The sequence below is a fragment of the Lissotriton helveticus genome, chromosome 5_1 (assembly GCF_964261635.1).
Source record: "Lissotriton helveticus chromosome 5_1, aLisHel1.1, whole genome shotgun sequence".
NCBI classification, from domain to species: domain Eukaryota; kingdom Metazoa; phylum Chordata; class Amphibia; order Caudata; family Salamandridae; genus Lissotriton; species Lissotriton helveticus.
The window spans coordinates 1,224,090,892-1,224,111,574 of NC_136065.1; the positions used below are offsets into that span (position 1 = coordinate 1,224,090,892).

The 20,683-nt window shown below is 42.9% G+C and overlaps 1 protein-coding gene across 1 annotated transcript in view; it reads left to right on the forward strand.

Moving 5' to 3' along the window:
* Window positions 1-20,683, forward strand: part of TACC2 (transforming acidic coiled-coil containing protein 2) — a 393,192-nt gene that overhangs the window by 17,988 nt on the left and 354,521 nt on the right. Inside the window, exon 2 of the mRNA XM_078643946.1 lies at window positions 1,444-1,497. The gene's annotated coding sequence lies outside the window, so the exon portion shown is untranslated. The remainder of the gene's footprint in view (window positions 1-1,443; window positions 1,498-20,683) is intronic.

The window sequence follows — 20,683 nt, forward strand, 5'->3', positions numbered from 1 at the left end:
TAAGGCAAGCCATGTTTCCAGAAGGCCACAGAGTTGCTCATTCCGTGTTCTCTTCCTGTGTCGGATTGTGCTGCTTCGTCTGCTGTTGCCTCAAGTTTCTCTGTGTCTCCCTTTCCTTTTCATATGTCCTGGTATTTAAAATGCATGCATCAGTTCGGTCTGTCAGGTTTTAATGTGCGTGTTCTGTTGTCCCCTTTCTATGCCTTTCTATGTCTTAGCCCTGCCAAGTACCAACACTAACGCATTTGAGTGTGGTGGTCTGCATTACCACTCTGAAATGCAAAGCCGCACATTATAACAGCTCCGCAGCTGTCAAGCCGGAGTACTGCTTTATGTTATACTATACAAGCAGCAGTGGCAGATCACGGTACGCGCTGCTCTTGCAGGCTTGGGGGCTCTGGCTCAGCTGCCAGAGCTGCACAGTGCTACAATGTAACACTTAGGACATCCGGCAACGCGTGAGTCGAAGTCAGTGCCCAATGGCTACCGACACATTTTGAGTTGTTTGAGGAAAAATTACTTTATACGTGGGTCTGCTCCTGCCTCCTGCAGCGCGAGAGGGTGCTAGTTCTCATAAAGTTTTCATGAGCTTCACTAAGTGCTGCTGGGTCAATGGCAGGGCAGCTCGCTGCTTGCACCGCGCAGCGGTATACCTCAATTGACCCGACCCCAACTGCGGCTCGTTGTGTACCTGCAGGCACATACTCTTGCCGCTGGCAATATCTCAGAGAGCTCGCTGCTGCAGTGATGATACGCCATATCCCGCGGCCAGACACCACCAGCTGCACCACAGCTGAGACCATGTCTGTGTGTGTGCGCGCTCAGGGCTGAGCCAGAATCATGCTGCATGAGGCGTTGTTGCGGCCACTGGGCCGATTGCTGCAGTGCCGGCTCGCCACCCTCGAAAGAAGTAACTGTGCCTGAGTCCTATATAATAGTAGTTGCTAATGGCTGCTATAATAAATACATTTTGCGGAGTGCTGTCTAACTGAGCTGCTTGCCCCTGTACTGCCTAGAACTGTGCACTGTAGTCACGCAGTCCCTGTCCGCTCTGCTCAGTTTTTTCAGCTGCTGCGTTAGCGCACACCTTGTTTTGGGTCGGGTGTGTCTGCTAGTTAGATCCACTGTGCAACTCGCCTTAAGCCGGCCGGCAAACCTGCTGCACCGCTCCCATTTAGCTTAACTACATGTGTTTGAACACAATTCTAAAGACCATAATCATTGTTTAAATGGGTGTAATTTCTGATATTTATATGTTCCCCTCGTCTTCATTGCTTGATTCTGCTCGCGAGAAAGTGTCATTTATAGTAGTTGAAATGTCACTTATAATTACACTGAAATTATGAAAATGTCACACATAGCAATCTAAAACCTTGGCAGCTATGATGTCTGTTGTTTTGGGTTTTGATCACACTTGTCTTTTTTCCTTTTCTTTCGTTCCAGGTGCCATTGACATGCAGGCGTAGAAGCTTTACAGCCACAGAGGATCCCTCGCTGGTAAGTCCTCCTCACACTACTCGGGGAACTTTCAGAGATCTACTATGTTACTAGGTCCATATGTTCATACATTCATGCTTCTGGCAATGGCAAGAGTAAATCTCTATTTATGGCCGGAGGAGAACAGGAACAACCCCCAAAATTGAAGGAGGTATTGGGGAAGGGATTTCTCCGCCAGGAGAAGTTGACGTTGGTGAGCTCGAGCGAGGACAAACTCTGCTCTGCGGAGCAGAGTTTTTTTGAACATCTCGTGCTCCACGGAGTGTGGAAAACTCACATAAACGGAGTGGAGTTCACTGGTCAGGCCTGGAGAAAGCACTGCAGTGGTGGCAGCACAGCAGAGTTTGGTGAACTTTGAAAGTGATAGTACATAAATAGCCATCAGAATATCCAGAGTGAACATTTTAGTTACTCTTCCAACAATGCGTGGGCTGGAGGTGTTCTCCAACAGGAGCATTTTGTCAAAACAATGGTGCCCAATGGTGCACTTTATTTTGCTATTTCCAAACACATTCACTTGCAGGCATTCTGAAAGAACACCAAGGAAATGTCCAACAACTCACTAGCAGTTCGATGAGCTTTTCTTAGCCTGCAGTAGGTGAAGCATACATTGCTAAACATTGATACAACGCATCAGAAAAGTATAACATGGTCACTGATCAAATAAACACCGAAGTATGCTAACGCACTAATGTCTAGACTTCAAAAGGTTCAAAGAGACCCACTGCAAGGCTTGTAAACAACTTCGGAAAGTTTTTACACAGAGCTAAGATCATTACACTGGCTACCGGTTAAGAAGCATACCACATTGTAAGTAGCGTGTTTGATGAAATGCCTTCAAAGAGCCCTAGTCGAACTGCAGGAAATAGACTGCCAAATCAGCAAAGACTGCCCAATCGTGGTCTTCAAAACATCTCTAGAACCATAATCCAGTGGAGGTGGGACACTGATTTGCCCTTATATGTAATTGAATTTGGATCTCATTGCTTTAACTTTTAGGAAGAAGCTAAAAAACGAGTATAGAATTTAAAATAATTTATTAATTTACTGATGTGATATAGTGTGAGATCTACTTTCATGGTATGCTAAGTAAGTAAGTCCTCTGGCCTATTGCAGGAGGATGGTCACTCGGCCCTGAAAAAAGTTGAAAATGTGAAAAAATTTGTATTTCGGTCCAATTTTTCTACAACTAGTTGAAAAAACCTTAGGTTCTAAATAATCTGCGTTTCAAATATTTATAGCAGCTTTCTTCTCTTCTACCTTTCACTTTCCTTCATTTTTCCATTCTGCCCCTTCTAAGAAGCATCTCAGTCAAACAAGTTTATATATTTGAAAGGTACAGGGTGGGGGAATGATAAGATATACAGGTCTCCCAATTTCAAGCCAAACATCGCAGCGCTATCAAGGGAGTTAGACACATCTCAAAGGCTTTGATACTAGAGCGATCTGCAAGGTTACAGGTAACGTGTAGGATAGACAGTACACATATATTTTGGCATACACCAACCATACGTGCTCAAGCTTAAGCACCAAAAATTATAATTTGTAATGCTATACACATGATCAAAAAGCTTTCACATGAGTTAGACTGTACCAACTACAGCACCAAGTGCCCTTTGCTTCCACAGGCAAAACATGAGCAGTAAGAGTCTGGAAACATCCGCATTTGTCACTCAATATCAATTTAAAATATACTATAAAAATGTAATTTCTTCATCACACAACAGATCATCATTATGTTCGGGATGTCCACCATTAAGTAGAGGGCCCTACACAGGACTGGATTTAGCGCTGGTGGCGCTCTGTGCGACAATCATTTTTGGCGCCAACACCCTATGACCTCCTACTCAGATTTTCTCACTACCACTGGGCAAAAGTTCCCTTCATCTCTCCAAATATAAGAAACTGCTAAAACAGCACAACCCCTGAGTTTAGCATCCCCCTCAACAGTGGCTGCACCTTTCGCACAGCCCTAAAGCTGACCCTGATCCTGGTCCTACAGTATGCCAAGTATGTTTGCCTTAAGACAAGGTCAACCTTGAACAAGGAATACCCACCAACAGACCCTAGTTGGGCACCATTATGCCAAGTTTGCCTACTCATATCATGACAAACTTTATGATAGGGCCTGCCACAGTTCTTAAAGCGAAAGTATGATTTTGTATGGCCACCATAATACCATGTACGAATACAGTGTCTCACATATGCCCACAATATTCCAGGACAACCATTATGGCAGTGATAGTCACCATTATGCCAGGTCTAAAAATAACTATGAATGGGATGGTTATTATTATTATTGTTGTGCCGTTGATGGCAACTATAGTGGGAAGCATTTACTCTATATGCTAGGGGAACTGTTATGCCAGAAGTGCTATATAAAACTTCATAAATAAATACATAAATAAGTAAATAATGTAAAGAATCAGATAAGAGTACTAAGTAATCAGCTAACAGCCTAGATATACGCTGCGACTGAGCTCACACAAGGTCCAAAAAAAACTGGCCTACAAAAATAAACTGTTTCTGTGAGGAGTCCGGTGCTCTGTCTCTGTAGTTTGGTTCAGTCATCAAGGTCTTCCTCAGAAAAAAAGCATGCAACAACTTGCCGAAACAGTACAGTTTATAAATAAAGGATATAAAAATCTAAACCATATTTGTTAAAAAGAAAAACAAATAATACAAAAAACTTGGCAATAGGAAAGAAATGGAAAAAGAAGTCAATAGTATCCTGTGGGAAATGCAAACAAAAGTAGAAAATTATGAAATGTCAGGTAGGATTGATGGAGTTCTTGCATAAGATCTTGATAAGTTGGCCAGAGCTTCTGTTAGTGAATAAAGCATACTTTAATCCTCTTCTTTGTCTCATTTTCCAGAAGGTGGCACATAGGGGCATGGTGGTCAGGCTAGGAATAGCCAGCTTTTAATCATTCTTTTAAATTCCAGATTCTTATTAGTGGCTTTTATTTTTGCCAGGAGGGAATTCCATAATTTGGCACCCTGTACACAGAACAAAGTGCTTCTGACTTTTTTCTTTTTGAAAGGTGCAATGATTAATCGTGGCGCTAGGCTGGAACATAAATTCCTAGGTTGGGAGTATTTGTTGATTTTGATCCACAGGAATTCAGGACCATTATTGTGTATTGCCTTGCAGTGATCCATCATAGTTTGAATTAAGATCTTCGTGTTAGTGATAACCGGTTGGAAGCCTTCAAGGCTCGATAAATATTAACTCCACTGCGGTCAACCACGTATGGGACTCCTGTAAATGTAGTATCAGAGGCTATACACAATAATATATATTCCGGGACAATGCAGACAAGACAAGAGGTGAAAAACTAGCTACCTCCAATATACTAACAGTCGAACAACAACTTGCAGACGCTATTATACAAGGCAACACTAATATTGAAGAGATAAAACTAACACTAATCTCATTAAGAGCAGCCCTAAAGAAAACTCTTAGAGAAAAATATAGCTCCAAAATACATAAATATAAATTTACACAATATGAAGGGGGAGATAGAATTGGAAAAATTTTGGCTTATAAGGTAGCCGATAAAAAGGCTAAAACCACCATAAAAATAATTAAAGGGTTGGATTCCAAAAAATATCAAAAACAAGAACAGATCTTAGAGCAATTCGCTAAATATTATTGCTATTTATATACTCCAGAGAACATACCCACCTTAGAAACAATAGAATCGTATCTAGAAATTCACAGACCCGCAACAATAGATTCGGAGAAAAATAAAATACTCAATACTAAAATAACAATGGAAGAAATAAAAAAGGCTATACATTCACTCCCTTTAGGTAAGGCCGCAGGCGAAGACAATCTACCCATGGAGATTTATAAGATTTGTGAACAAGAATTACTTCCTTTGTTTCATCAGGTGATAGATTCTATAGCTGAAATAGGTAGTGCCCCTGCTTCTTGGCGTTTAGCAAAAATTATTAAAAAAAAAAAAATAAATAAACCATCAGAAGAACAGGGATCATACCGACCAATTTCATTAATCAATACTGACGCAAAGATTTTCGCCAAAATACTTTCCAACTGGCTAGCCCCTATAATGCCTGATCTGGTTAACTGTCAACAACATGGATTTGTGGTGGGGAGAGATACTACTGCTCATATTAACACCACAATAACTGCTTTTGACGTTGCGGCGGTCACTCACACCCCACTGGGAATGGTTATGCTAGATGCTGAGAAAGCATTTTACCGAGTGGGGTGGGAGTACTTATGGGCAACACTAAGATCATCTGGTATACAGGGACAATATCTGAGATGGATACAATCCCTATATGAAACACCAACAGCTATAGTAAGCTATCTAGGTAATAACTCAGATAGTTTCTTGATAAAAAGGGGTACTAGACAGGGGTGCCCTCTCTCACCCCTGCTCTTTGCTTTAGCGTTAGAACCATTCCTAAACGCTCTTACGATTCAAGACCATATTATCCCAATAGAACATGAAGGTAATATTTAAAAAATTACAGCTTTTGCTGATGACATTGCCATCTATACCACCGAATTGGCACAAGCTATACCTAATATAATTAAGGAAGCTAGGGACTTTGGCGATATATCGGGCTACCGCCTAAATGTTAATAAAACTCAAGTAAAAGCGAACTATAAACCACTTCAACCGATAATAGGTTTATGCTCTGAAGCTACATATTTAGGAGTGAAACTTACCTTGAATATTGATAAAATTATTTCAATAAACTATGAGCCCCTACTAAAGGATATTACATCCACTCTCAAAAATTGGCACAAAATACCACTAAGCTTGATCGGACGCATTAATACCATCAAAATGAAAATAGTACCAAAAATACTTTACTTGTTTAGATCTATCCCGCTACAACTGAACATAACCTATATTAAGAGGATAGAAAGTATTTGCAGCAAGTACATATGGGGATACAAAAAAGCCCGAAGATCAATGACGGCACTTAAACTATCTATTGAAAAAGGAGGATTAAACTTTCCAGAACTAAAAACTTACTTTTTTGCTACTTTTATTTCACGTATACGCAGCCTCTTGTCCAAAGAAACTCCTCTATTCTACCATCAATTTGTGCTAGGGCCACAAAGCAACCAATTTCTATTTCGTGTCCATGACCCAAATTACTACAAAAGAGTTAGATTCAAGACCGTCAGATTAATTAAAAGAATCTGGGATCAAATTACAGACACAAATAAAATTCCTTTTTTTAATGCTGAATTACCAATATGGGGGAACCCGGGGTTACCAAATATCTTTTCTGATGGCGCCAGCACTCAATGGCTAGATCATGGAATTAAATCTCTAGGAGATCTCTATGGTTCAGAAGGTCTTCTAAGTTTCAATTCATTAAAAATACTATATAAGATTAAAGACACCATGCACTTTAAATATATACAGCTACAAGATTTTTTGATTAACAAAAATCAAATTATGAACGTCGAACAATCACCCAATTATATGATACACCACAGAGAATCTCAAACTGGACATTTGGTAATACTTCTAATGAACGTACCAAATGTCCCAAATGCAATAAAGAAGCTGCTCCTATTGAACATATGCTTTACCAATGTCCGAAACGTTCAACTTTTTGGGCAGGAATAACGGAGGTTCTTGACAAAAAACAAATAACTTTTCCGGCTATATCTGCCCATTTAATTTTACTGGATATACAAGATAATAATAGTAATTTTAAGGATTTAATAACCATTATTTTCTCTTGTGCGAGATTGGCCATTGCGCGAACTTGGATATCAAAAGAACCCCCAACTGTTATGGATTGGTGGTATCTAATCCATGAAATCTATACAATGGAGCTATCATTGGCTAAACTTAGAGGCCCAAAAACCCTAGAACGAAAGGAAAGAATATGGGGATCATTCATAAATTAAACGTATGATTGTATTGTGATACCGGCACGCTTATATGTTTTTCTTTTTTTTTTTTTCTTTATACAACGAATATTATACGTACTGTTTCTTTCTCTTCATATATGTATGCATAACTAGTATGATTTAAATATTGTAAACATTCTCTCTTGCAACTAATAAAAACGGTTAAAAAAAAAAAAAAAGGAAGCCTTCAAGGCAGAGGAGATACATGCACATGTCTTACAGGTAATCTTGCTGCTAAGTTCGGAATTTTCTGGAGTCTTCTTATGGTTGGGAGAGAAATGCTGTGATACAGACCATTTGCATATTCAACTTTTGAGAGGCCTAGTGATGTTGTTGCTTGAACCTTTTGTTGAATTCCAAGACGGGGAAAAATGTGAAAGCGTGTCTTCATAGTGTAGAAGACAGATCTGGTCAGTTCTTCCACTTGGCCAATTATTGAGAGAGCAGACTCCATGAGAATTGTACGTTTTTAAACTTCCTTTGATTTTTTTCGTGGGGGAGCAGAGATCATCATAGCAGAACGGAATATAACCTTTCCAATCTCCACAATTGTATATCTCAGTATTTGATGCATGTACTTCAAGGTAGTCCATGTTATCCATTGGCCTATGCCTTTGAGAACGTTTTTGAGTTTTCCTTTCATAAAGCTTTTTTTCAGAGTTTATTGTCTCCAGTTGAGTATGTGTGATTAGATTAATGTTGAAGTCATCAATATTTTCTTATTTGAGAGTCTATATGCTGCTGCTGAATGGGATGAGGTAGTAGAGAGTCTTGGAGGGATCTTATTTGAGAAAGAGATTGAGATGAGGAAATGACTGGTTCAGCTGAGTAGAGAGTTTCCTTGGATTCTTATGATGAGCGGGTTGTATAATATGGGGTCTAACACACAGTCTCATATACGGGTCTGTGCGTAGATTGTGAGTTGTCAAGCCTGATAAGATAGCATATAATTGGGGGATTTGAAGTTTATTAAACCGAGTGTTTAATTTGCCATGGATGCATAGGTTGGAGTGAGTGATGGACTGATCTGATACAGCATCAAAGGTGCCAGTAGAACCTCCATTACCGGGTAGAGGTCTGCATAGCATATGGAAGTTGCAGCCTGACCCCAAGATGGTGGGGTTCAGGAGCATGCCGATTTTCATGAATGACAGAGACCGTAATTCATTATTTGGAATAGGTAGCTATTGCTCGAGATAGGTTAACAGTTTTACTGCTGTTGGGGCAACAATCTGTTGAATTGCTTGAAAAATATGTCCCCTCTCTTTGTCCATTCTTCTGATCTGCTACATGTTTCCCTGCTGCTCAGGAGATGTTCGATAGCCTCGTCTAACTCTGTACAAAGGAGGTACACTGTGTGCGGCTGGTCACAACTGGGGCTAATACAAAAGTGCCAGTTGTGAACCTGCTAATTTGCAATAGCACAGGGTGCACAAATTAGTTGGTGTGCAACTTGCATTGTATTATTCTGTGTGCTTTCACAGATGAGGAAGCACACAAAGGTTGCACACAATTCCACTAATTTCTGGTTGCACAAATTTAAATTTTGCACGTGAGAAAACAACTTCAATTTGCACCCAAATTGTAATCCTCTTTTGGGCACAAATGGGGGATAATCAGGACCTACAGTATTCCATACAATATCCAATAAAGGCTACTTCCTCCTCAAACAAGACTGTGTTAATGCCCCCAACTCAATTAACATTAAGGAGGGTCATCAAAGGCCGTAAAGTACAAATTTGAACAACTAGGCTTCTTATAGGTCTCAGTTTGTAGATTTATTCAAATGTCAAATTAATACAGGAAGTAAAAAATGAGTCACAATCAAAAGCTAAATTCATTAAAAAATTGTATTAATACAATTTGCCTTTAATTAATAAAGTAGCCACAGCACATATGGCAATAGTCAAATTAATAATAACAAGCCCTGGTACAAAAAAGGGCCACACAGCATGTAACACTAAATGACAAACAGTTCCCTCCAGCGCAGCTCCGGCCTGAATAACACATATTTTATAATGTTTCAGGCAATGAAAGCACACAGTTACATAGCATGGCATTATGTAAAAAGTCAGCACTAAATTGTTACTTGGACAGCAACCCAATCAAACTATTAGCTTCCAACCCATCCACCCCAAATAACACCTACTTGCTCATAATTTTCATTAGCTAATATCTAGCACGATTTATTTGCACAGAGGAAATAAACAAGAAATAAAACGTTATACAATGGACTGTTCTGCACAACCATAACGACAGACATAGCAACAAAGATTCATCAAAAAAAATTTGAAATGTTTCAAAACACATCCCTTCAGCCGAAGAAGTTGGAGAAAAATGTTACTTTAGATGTACAGAAACAGACCGCACAAGACACAGCTGAATTTCAATTATTTTCTGAATGCAATTAAAGCAATGCACATGCACAACATTTAAACATGCACCTTCATAATGTGGCCTAGTGCGGCCTACGCAAACCAAACCTATATTAAGCATTTATTTTCTAAATAAAATGAATTTTCCACAGCTGTAAGGTGTTTGCCAGCTGGTGGTAGTTTTTTTAAAGAGTTATGCAATACATGTTTTCTTATGTGCTCTCCTGGCTTTGAGACAGCATGCCATACCCAACTTGTAAACGTTGGCCAGCCCTCATAAATTGAGTCATTCCCTTTCCTGGTGAATGTACAAAGAGTTTGTTTTTGTTTTACTTGTGTGTGTCAGAAGACCATGTGCAGGATGAATCGTATCCATTCTGCAACGGCCAACCCACTGTGCAAAGCTGTCCATTTTTCAGTGATCTCTCACTAATGGAGGAATTAATTGACTGGTTGGCCTGTAAAAAATAGTGGAGTTAACCAGTAAGTAATCCAGTCATGTGTGACTACACTCCAGTAGATTCACCGCCACATGCAACAATCATTGTGCACACATGGTTTAAGCACTGCACATGCATCACATGGTAAACTATAAACAAAAAATAGGCATACTGATTTGCAGATGCACAATACATAGACACAAATAAGACTGCTTTCTAAACACAGCTCGTACCAAGGAGTTCAGTGCACCGTGGGTGGGTCAATATCTGTGTATAGAACAGTGCTTAATTTGAGCCGGTGGCTTCCGGTGCACCACACTTAATTGTCAGCACCGGATCTAGTGACAGTCCACCACATGGTGTCGCTGTCTGTCCATTGTTGAGATGAACATAGCAACAGTGTTTAATAAGTCAATATTCAGTTTTTTAAAAATAATACCTGCTTCTCATGCCATTATTATAGCTTCGAATGGCCTGGAATAGTCTGAATTGTCACACATGGAGAAGTGTGATGATTGGTAGTTGTGTTTGTACTGTCGTTGGCAGCGCTGGCAGGGTCAATGGGTAGTGTGGGCTGCATTGGCTTCCTGGCGAGGCCCTTGCACTTATATTTAAAAAAATATATTTTTACTAATTATGCATTGGTACAGTAAATACAGTTTACCTGTTCAGTGGGATCCCATTCATCCCTGTGCACACCAAGGCACACCGGTGCGGTGCTCCATTACCGATCCATCTTTTACATACAGAGAGGTTCCATGGCTGTGCACGCCCCCAGTCTGAGGCCTACTTCCTGTGCACCAGGATCTGGAGGTGAGCCTGCAGCGCGTGCGTAAACAGTGGAAATATCCCGGATAAATACGGCAGCGCGCGCTGGGCAGCTGGCGCCAGCAGCACTCGTGTGATGCAGGCTATAAACAGACCCGACGGCCGCCTCCTCCCTCGTGCCTTTCACCTGCCACCGCATTCCGCTTCCAAGCAGCAGCCTCCTGCTTTTATGGCCGGCCTGTCTGCGCACTGCTCATTGTACCCAAGCTGTCAATCGGCCCCCCTGCTGCATGCACTTGGTTGCAAGTTGCATTTAAACTTTGCAGCTATCACCGCTTGTCTTGGAGTAAGGCCAAAACTGGGTAGCTGGGCTTGAAACGGCCTCAAAAGACTTTCTTTATTCCTGAAGGAAAGTCTAATATGTTTCTTTCGATTATGGACATTTTTGTGACCAGTTTATTTATCAGAGCATACTGAATGGCAGTAGTGTGGCCTCGCGTGTACAGTTAATTTACGAGGCCTCCTCCCATAGTTACATTTACTGCATCCCACCTTGTGAAGGGAGTGCTAAACTTGGCAATATTGTTAAAGCCTACATTCATCCCCCTTAAGGGATCGGACTCTCTCTCTCTGTACCTGAAGGCAGCTCCTCCACCCACAGTCATTCCTAGATAATCATTGGTGCTACTGGATGACCACAGACAGCGCCTATCGCTCACACGTTAAAATAAGGCGACTTCCAAGCACATGCTCTTCTAGGCATGATAGGTGGATTCTACTACACTCTGACATGAAAAAGCCATAAATATAAATAAAGATGGCGGCAGCCATTATGATGTCATGCATGTCCTATGTCCTCATGCCAGTGCTATGCGCTGTTGTGTCTGGGGCCCTAGACCCACATGCTTTCCAGAATGACCACACAGACACAGAAGCACATGCACCCGGTCGTTTTATTAACAGGTTCACGTCACTCGTGATGCCTGTGATGAATGGCTGTAGGGTGCATCTGTGTCCACTCCCCCCAAGGGAGTGGCTAACCACCTCAGTGCCTGCTGAGGCACTAGAACGTATCCTGCAGGGCACTACATTCCTCCCAAATTTTACTGAAAAACAAAATAAACCCCAGTCCAACCTGTAGCGGTAAACAACAATTAACTAGACACCACAGGGTCCATCAGCTTTCCGAATCAGGTAGCAGGAAGACAGCAGACATGGGTTGGCGACTCTGACGGCAGCCGGACACTCTCAGCTGGCACTCATAATTTAACCTGAGTGGTTCAGGACACGAACGCTGACTCGGAGACGTCAGCTGCATCCCGGCAGCATACCGGTGAGAACATGTCTTTGGATCCGGTTTTGCTCCAGTCCGCTGATGTTGAGGATGGTCTGTGGTGGGGTCTAACAGTTCAGTAAACAGGGTGCGTCAAGAGCATGGTTGGAGTCCAAGGTGAAGGTTCACTAAGGTGTTGCTTGATCGACTGAAGTCTCTGTTAGACTACTTTGCTGTATCCTGTAACCCTTCGATGGGGCAATATCAAGTCCAACTCTCCCGCCGGGAGGCCCTTTGTCAGGGTTGCCATGGGACTGCTTGTGGGTTGCGCTGGGGCTGCGTGTGTGCCGACTGGGGGCAGCTGCAAGACTACCGAGGAGCCAGTATCCAGTCCCTTGCATAACCCTCAGGTGTGGATAAGTCTTGATCAAGACATGCTCTCGCTGCTGCAGTTCAGGTGTAAGCCAGGTTAGAAGGTAGCCTCTGGTTCAGCTTGTGGGCTGGTTTAGCAACTTTGTAGGATTCCAGTCTATTGGTACTCTTGAGATGGTAGTGTTTGCACCTTTGACGAGGACTGGCGTGATGGCATTGCCAGTCGTGTGGTGAGTCTGGACAACCATTGGTGATGACTTAATGGGATGGTTGCAGGCCTTCGTTCTTGAGTCGATCACTGAGAATGGGGGTGGCCCGGTGCCTCCATTTCCTTTAGGGAGGCATCTGCATCCTTGCACCCGGCCCTCTTGGGCTACTAAGACACCGGTGACAGTGATGTGATGGACACGGTGAGATGCATGAGGCATGAGACTTTGTTCGCGCATGCTTGTGGCTTACTCTTGGTCTCCCGCTGGGCGGTCGCCAGGTCATTTTCTGCTTGTCACCCACTTCACTTGCTGTTGGTGTGTCAGGATGTGCTCCTTTAGCAGCTCAAGTTCTCTTCAACGTTTGGCCCAGCCACTCATGACTTTCCCATCTGAACTTGGTTGGTTGTCCTATTCTTAGTGTAGACCTTCCGCTCACACTTCCACATTTCGTGCTGAGTACTGTGTCATGCACATGGCAGTGATGATGTGATTGTCATTGCACCTGGATGACAGGTGGTGATGATCTTCTCGGAGAAGAGATTTCTGTAGGGACTTCGCAGCTACATATCTCTGTCTTGCTGAGACTGTTCCTTCACCCATGGCATCTGCGGTCAGGAGCAGGGATGCCGTCCGACTTAGACTGCCAACGCTCGGGGATGGACAGTCGCACAGGGAAGCATTGGGGAGAGACGCGGTTCGCGCTTGCTGCAGCTTACGTTTGGTTCTCCCATGGGGCTGTGTCCAGGGACGTCGGTCCACCTTGGTGGCTGTCTGGTGTCTCTGGGTGTGCTCTTGGCTTGTGTTGCTGCGAGTCCTCATGCTTCTCCTCTTGTTCTCCCTAGCACACCTGTGTCTGTCCGGTTCTTCATGGTGACAGGATTGTCACTCTTCTTTTCGATTCTTCTTCCGGATGCAGTTGCATGCACCTTCTTCCAACCAGGCCAACGGGGCCTATCAACTTTAATTGTCCCTGGACAATGCGGGTGAGACTTCCAGTTGCTATCCTCTCTTCTTCTTCCTGGGTGCTGAGTGGCGTACATCCACTTGACTTCTGTGTTTCTTCTTCAGGGATTCTCACAGTGCCATGGTGGCAGTTACCTTCTTCGCTTGAGGGCGTCATGCTTGCGCCGCGAGGCTGCGTAGTCGTGGCGTTTGATCCTGCCTCCGTTCAGGCATGCTGGGTCACTTCATAGAATGTGCTCCTTGCTCCTAGTGTGATGTGGCATCTGGCCACATGTGGCGTGGCCTTGGAGCGCATATTGTGGTTGCAGCTTGCCACGTGAAGTGTGCGACTCTCCTCTTGCCTGCGTGGTGCCACTGGCAACTCCGTCTTGAGGCAGTGTGAGAGATGACACTGCTGTCTTCGGCCCACGGTGGTGCTTCACTTGTGCAGTGGAGATGTGGATTCTCTTCTTGCTGCCTTAAGCCTTGCTTCTTTTCTGTGGAGATGTCCCTCTCTCCTGCGCATTTGCCGCAGCAAGTGAAGATGCTGGACTGGGAATTGTGGAAGCATCAGCACACAGGCGGGCCCTTTTTTTTTGCACCACTCTCTCGCTGAACCCTTCCACTCGCTCACAGTCCATCAGGGTTGATCCTGTGCCTAGGATATTTCCTGAACATTTAAGCGAGCAAATACTCCTTCTTCACTTTCTAGCCCCTGCCCATATGATCCCTCAACCTCTTCTCCTCCTCACGGGTCTGTCTTGCTCCTTCTTTGTCCTCATACATTCGTCCTGCTGAATTTCACTTTCACTCTGTGGCCTACTGAGAACTCTCATGATTGTTGTACTGCTGATCACTCTTTTAACTGCTGTACATTTCCTAGACTTATACAAAGGTGTATTCTTTAAAAAACAGAAGGTCTAGATCTGACTGGTGAGCCTATTATAATCTGAGTTCCAAATGTACTGCCCCCTTCCTGGAATTAAGCATGCCTGTACATATTAACATCTATGGGGAGGCAAATGTTGAAATGGAGGAACTTGGGTATCCAGTGAAAGTGCCAAAAGGTGTTATAGATTACAGTACCCACCACGAATTTTACAGGTAGCCATTGACTGTCTGGGACCGGAAGTAAATGCTGCTCAACCTATCAAAATACAGGTCTGCCCTAGTCGCACTTCACAATACACAGTCAGTGTACGAGCACAGGTACAGTACTTCGGGCACTGGAAGGTCACTATAGATGCCCAAGTAAAACATATAACACCAACCAAAGTCACTGTAGTGTCCCAGTTGCAACCCATGACATGCTTGACAGTCACTGTAAATCTACAGGCGTAGCCCTTCCCACTCCACATTCATTGTGGTAGAGCAAGTACGGTACCTCAAGCGCTGCACAGGCACTACAGGAGCTGAGGCACAGAGTATCTTGTGCTTCGTGTGTGCACGCGCACTGCAGGAGTCATGTTAAATACCTCACATGCGGCAGGGCACAAGTCCTAAAAAAAGAAGTGGAGGGACTAACCAGGTTAGTAAGTATGCAAGTGAAATCAGGACGCGTGCCAACACAGCGCATGATATATCATCAAAAATTACCTCCAAGCGGTACTGCTTGGCCCTATTTTGAAAGGCGGTCAGAGCATAGATTACTGTACAGGTGAGGTCATACATTTTATCACCATTAATACACAACTTAATGCACAAAATATACACTTAATGATAGCTCTTGACCATGTTCATAAGTACGCCTTCACAGTGGGCCTGTGGTGTGTTTCAAAGAAGGTCTTCCTCAGGGCAGTGAACTTTATAGACACGTAAAAGCAGCTGGTTCCTAAGATTTTTCCAAGTGGCCTAAGAAGTTTCTTTGTAGATAGGTCACTCCGTGCCTTATTTCAGCGTGTGGCCCTTGAAGCAGGTTGTTTTTGTGAACTCATCAGGTAGTTTTTTAATTTTTTTATACACACATCACAGTGCATGATGTCACAACGCTTGACATTGCATGTGACATCACAGGAAGTGACCTCACTGGAAGTGACATCACAAGAAGTGACATCAGATATTAAGACCTCACACATGATTATCAGGTATATTATGAGTACATTTAAGCGCATTATGAGATTTAACAAATGAAATTTAGCGTCTGGGTTGTGCCAAAAAAGGGGCGCAATCTGATGCAAAATCTGGGCCCCAACTAATAAATGTATTATTTTAAGCCCTGCCACAAAGAAATTGGTAACCAGGAGAATCATGGTAGTAGATCTGTTATGCTTCATTGGTTGCAAAGTCTACATTTTAAAATATTTGATTGTGTTAAGGCATCTGCTGTAAAGGTGTCCAGTAAATCTCAGGGAATAGTAACAATGGTGAGATAACGCTGGAATTTAACACATTCGTTGGAGAGATCTTTGTTTTATGAAGTCCCAGATTTGAATCAAAGTAGTATAAGGTTAATGTGTCGCCTGCAAAGCACATCACGTAACATGCAGATAACAGATTTTTATTTTAAGTATATAGTAAAGTGGGTTACTGCTTTTAACACAGAGATCCATTTATTTGCTGCAGTTCATAAATTGTAATCCTTGTAATACAGCACAGTGAGCTATGAAGGACATGTGACAACTACACCTTGTAACCCAGCCTCATGTAACTGATCTTGTACATTGATTTACACATGTACATGATTTATTGTCAATGTATAATGTGTATGTTACGTAAAGAGCTCTGACACCCTGCATTGGGTTGCGTAGTGCTATTAAATAAATAAAATAGTGCTATTGAAATTGTTATTTGTGTAAATACTGGGACAGACCAACACATCTGACATTCTTACAGTGCATTCATCTCTTATATACAGGGAACGAGCAAAGGCAAAAGCATGCCTCTCAATTACCTGTGAAGAGATAACAAGCTGCGTGCCTTTGTTTCCCCTCCGTTGCATTTACATTTAAGTGTGAGGTTCCAGGCTTTCTCCAGTCAGGATATTCAAAGAAAAGAAGGCCTCATGGCCCCTTAACACCTTGGCTGCTTGAGATATTTGCCTGCTGTGCTGGACCATAATAGAAATGGGTGTGGTCATGACGAGCTCAGCTCGTCATGAGCACACGAGAGGTGTACCTCATGATAAGCTGAGCTCGTCATGAGAACCGAAGGGGTTAACTTCGGCCCAGCAGGAGGTGAAAAAAAAGTCCCTCACTGCCGCCACGTTGCTGCTGGGAATCGAAAGCAGACAACGTACAGGTGCTGCTGAACGTGTTCCAGTGTCTTACACTGGGACAAGTTCAGCATATTTCCGTGGGCCCCCACTTCTCGGACCTGCGGGTCAGCCTTCATAGGATGAAGGGCACATGCCACCCGCGCTGTCTCTATAGACACGGGCACAGTACTGCACACTCTTCGGGCACTATTTGGGTACAGGTATAGCATTCCGCAAAATGCACATACACGATCGAGCCCGTGGTTCAGCATATTACATGTTCGCTTTCGCTGCTGGAACCACCAGAGGGCATGATGTGTTGCATGCACGCCTGCCTGAGAAGCCACCGTACAGTGCCCCATAAAATGCACAGGTATTATAGCTGCCTAGTCTGTGAACGTCACAGAATGTTTAGTTCTTACAGGGGGTCCGCATGCAAAACAGCACTTCCTGTAGCAGGTGTCCCAAGCAGCAGGTGCTAGAGATCGCGGGTCACCTGACCAATAATTTCGCCACTTCCGGCTTCGGGCCCATATATTTCAAATCACCATATACATTGATCGGATGACGTCACAATCTACTACCAATAATTGTGAGTTCCTTTCGATTATTTCCAGTGATACCCGACTTACCATCCACTATTACGGGTACCTATGACCACAATGGATCAGGGAGCTAGCTGTAAAAGAAAGGTAGAGGAAAACACTACTCAACTTATGGCTTTACTTTTCATGAAATGACCACGGACAACTGAGAGTTTTAAAAGCTTTATCTCAGATTTTAAATTCTTTAGAACATACACTCCACTACGAGGAGACAGTCTAAAATCAAATTTGCAAAGAATACATAGCTGTATAGAAGAACTATAAAGGCAATCATTTGCGTTTAAATGCTAATGCAAACAGGGAAACAAACTAAGAGAGCTATCGGGCTAAATTTCAAAGTTACTTTAGTAATATTTATGGGTGAAAATCAGAGTCCATAACAGGAAGTTGCAAACTGCAATGGCGAAAATGATTTCTAAAAGGTAGGGTAACATAGGAATACGCTATGCAAACAAATGTAAATAGTTTTATGAGATGCAATGGTTTGCGGAAAGCATGGAAAACTTATCATATGCAAAGATATGTCTTTATTGAAGCAAAGACAGAAAATTAGAAAGGTGCAGTTTAAGAGCTTCAGAGCGATATTTACCTAGACTGGTGTGGAAACCAACCCTGGCCACGGGTCAGTTAAGGACAGGAAACCCTCAAGGAAGGATACCCCTCAATGGACAGCAGGTGCAGAATGGACACCCAGGACAGGACAGGAAACCCAGATTAGGATCAGGACAGGACCACCAGGACACGACCAGCACCCGCAGTTTGGAAGCAACGCCTGCGCTCCACCCTCTCTGCAGCTATCGATCAGAACCCCGATTGGGTCAGCGAACTCCCAGCAAAGTGCTCCGCCAGCACTGTTAAGGTTTAGTAAAACCTTAGTCTATGGTCAAATTCGGACAGAGTGCTCCGCAGCGCTCTGTATCTTCAAGTCACCTATTGAGGGCGTTGGGTCAGTGACAGGTCAGCTATTCAGACAAGTCGGACAATTTCCCTAGGTGAACCCAGGGTAGATATACTGTTTTGGGACCGTGTACCACCCCCCAAATGTTGCAAAGTGTCAGAATCCCCAATTTCGATTGGTCCTAAGGTAGGATTTGGTTAACACACCAATCAGAACAGACTATTCTAAGGCCTATTTTGCATTCTAAGGTGCCGCCTAGCAAGATTGGGGTTCCCACGAGAAGTCGCAGGGAATACAATGGAAAGAAATACAATGTATTCAAATATGGTACAAGTTAGACTTTCTCGCTGGGTGAAGGTGCATCTTCCCATGCAGGCTCTGGCAGCAACCTTCTTTGGCTTGGTTTCAATGCCACCTCGCCACGGCTGATCCTGCGCAGTATTGCCCTCCAAGATGGACTCCCCAGCCCCATCACCCCTCAGCGACGAGGATACATGAAAAGTAAGCGAAAACAAATTAGTACATAAAAATAAATGAATGTATTACATGTCATGATTTCGTAATTCAGTTTTATCATTATAAAAATATACTTATGCATTAATTGTAAGTGCAACGAACAATATCACAGGAGTAGCAGCACAAAGCTTCACCACGTTATCAAAAGCACAGCCATCTTATTGCTATTACGCATGCGCACCCTTTCCCTCTCAAACTCTGACTGCGTCATATCACATGACTATGACCCACGCATGCGCAGAAACAGAAATGCAAGCAGCGGCCATTTTAGACACAATTATTATTTATATCAGTAAAACACATAGGCAAGCTTCGCTACCTTTCATGCATATCCAAAATAACGAGATTAGTAAAACGTACATTTGTTATGATGTTACGACAGGTTCGAGGTTCATGAATCGAGCAAGTCGCGATGCGAAATCTTGCTCTATCAATCCCCTCTTTGATGATATTTACTATCATCACAAAATCTCGGAATCAGATGCCAACTTTCTTTCACACTTTGTACAACTCTATTTCCTCCAACAGGCGATTCAATTTCTCTTTCTCATTTTTGGAAGGGTGAGAATTTTTCACCCTTTTGTAAATCTGATTATTTATTTCCTCCAATTCAAGCTCATCCGCATTCCGTTTCACTCCTCTTGCATTCACCTGATACTTCTTAGTATGTTTTCGGCATTTGCAACAGACGAATATAAGAAATAGGATAAGACCTATAATTCCTATTGGCATCAGTACCTTGAACAATAAGCTTCTACCTAAGTTAGCAAACCAGTGACCTACATTTGAGAGACCATCAACTAGTCTCTTCCAGGCACTGTCAACCTCGAGTGGTTTGAGTTCCCTTTCCAAATTAGTAATGTTTTTCACCGTTCCGGACCGCACCGGGCCGTTCCTTTGGCTTCAAGGCACCTCAGTTGTGGAACTCCTTACCACTGGCGTTACGCAGTACTCCTAATTTGCTTCAATTTAGGAAGAGCTTGAAGACATGGCTTTTTAATGCTTAGTTGTTTTTTGGGGGGTCTTTCTTTTCTGTATTGTTTCGTGTTATGTTATTACACACTGAGTTGTTTGTGGAAAGCGCCGGGACACTCTGTCGGAGTAGCCGTGCGCTATATAAATACAATTTAACATAACATAACATAACATAACATCTTTTGAGCTGCACACTTTTGTCCGGAATGTAAGTGCAACAATGTTGCGCCTTCAACATCCGGCAGACTCCGCCCTCTTTTGCTAATAAGGTGTCAAGAGCAAGTCTGTCCTGCAAAACCATTGCTCTGATCGCAACCATTTCGGTATTGACCAGCAGAAATCCATGAGCTGTGTCAGTAGACAGCACATCCACTATTGTGGACAAATTGCAAATTCTGTGAGTGTTCAGAACCACTCCCACTCCAGGTATCAGTGCACTAAAAATACTACCCATTATTTCACCTACACTTTCTCTTTTGCTACGCACTAAGCCATTAGTGTTTTCACTGCTTCCAGCAATTTCATTCACATGGTATATTTTCGGGAAAACAATGCCAAAGTAGCAGCTTCCATACCAGTGATCCGGCAATTTGAAATAAGCCTTGTCTCCACATATATAATAAATTCCAGGAAACACAGGCTCTGACCCATTTTTGAAACCCCAACCTCCAATTACCTTGTAATTGTGCTCACATTGACTGGAACC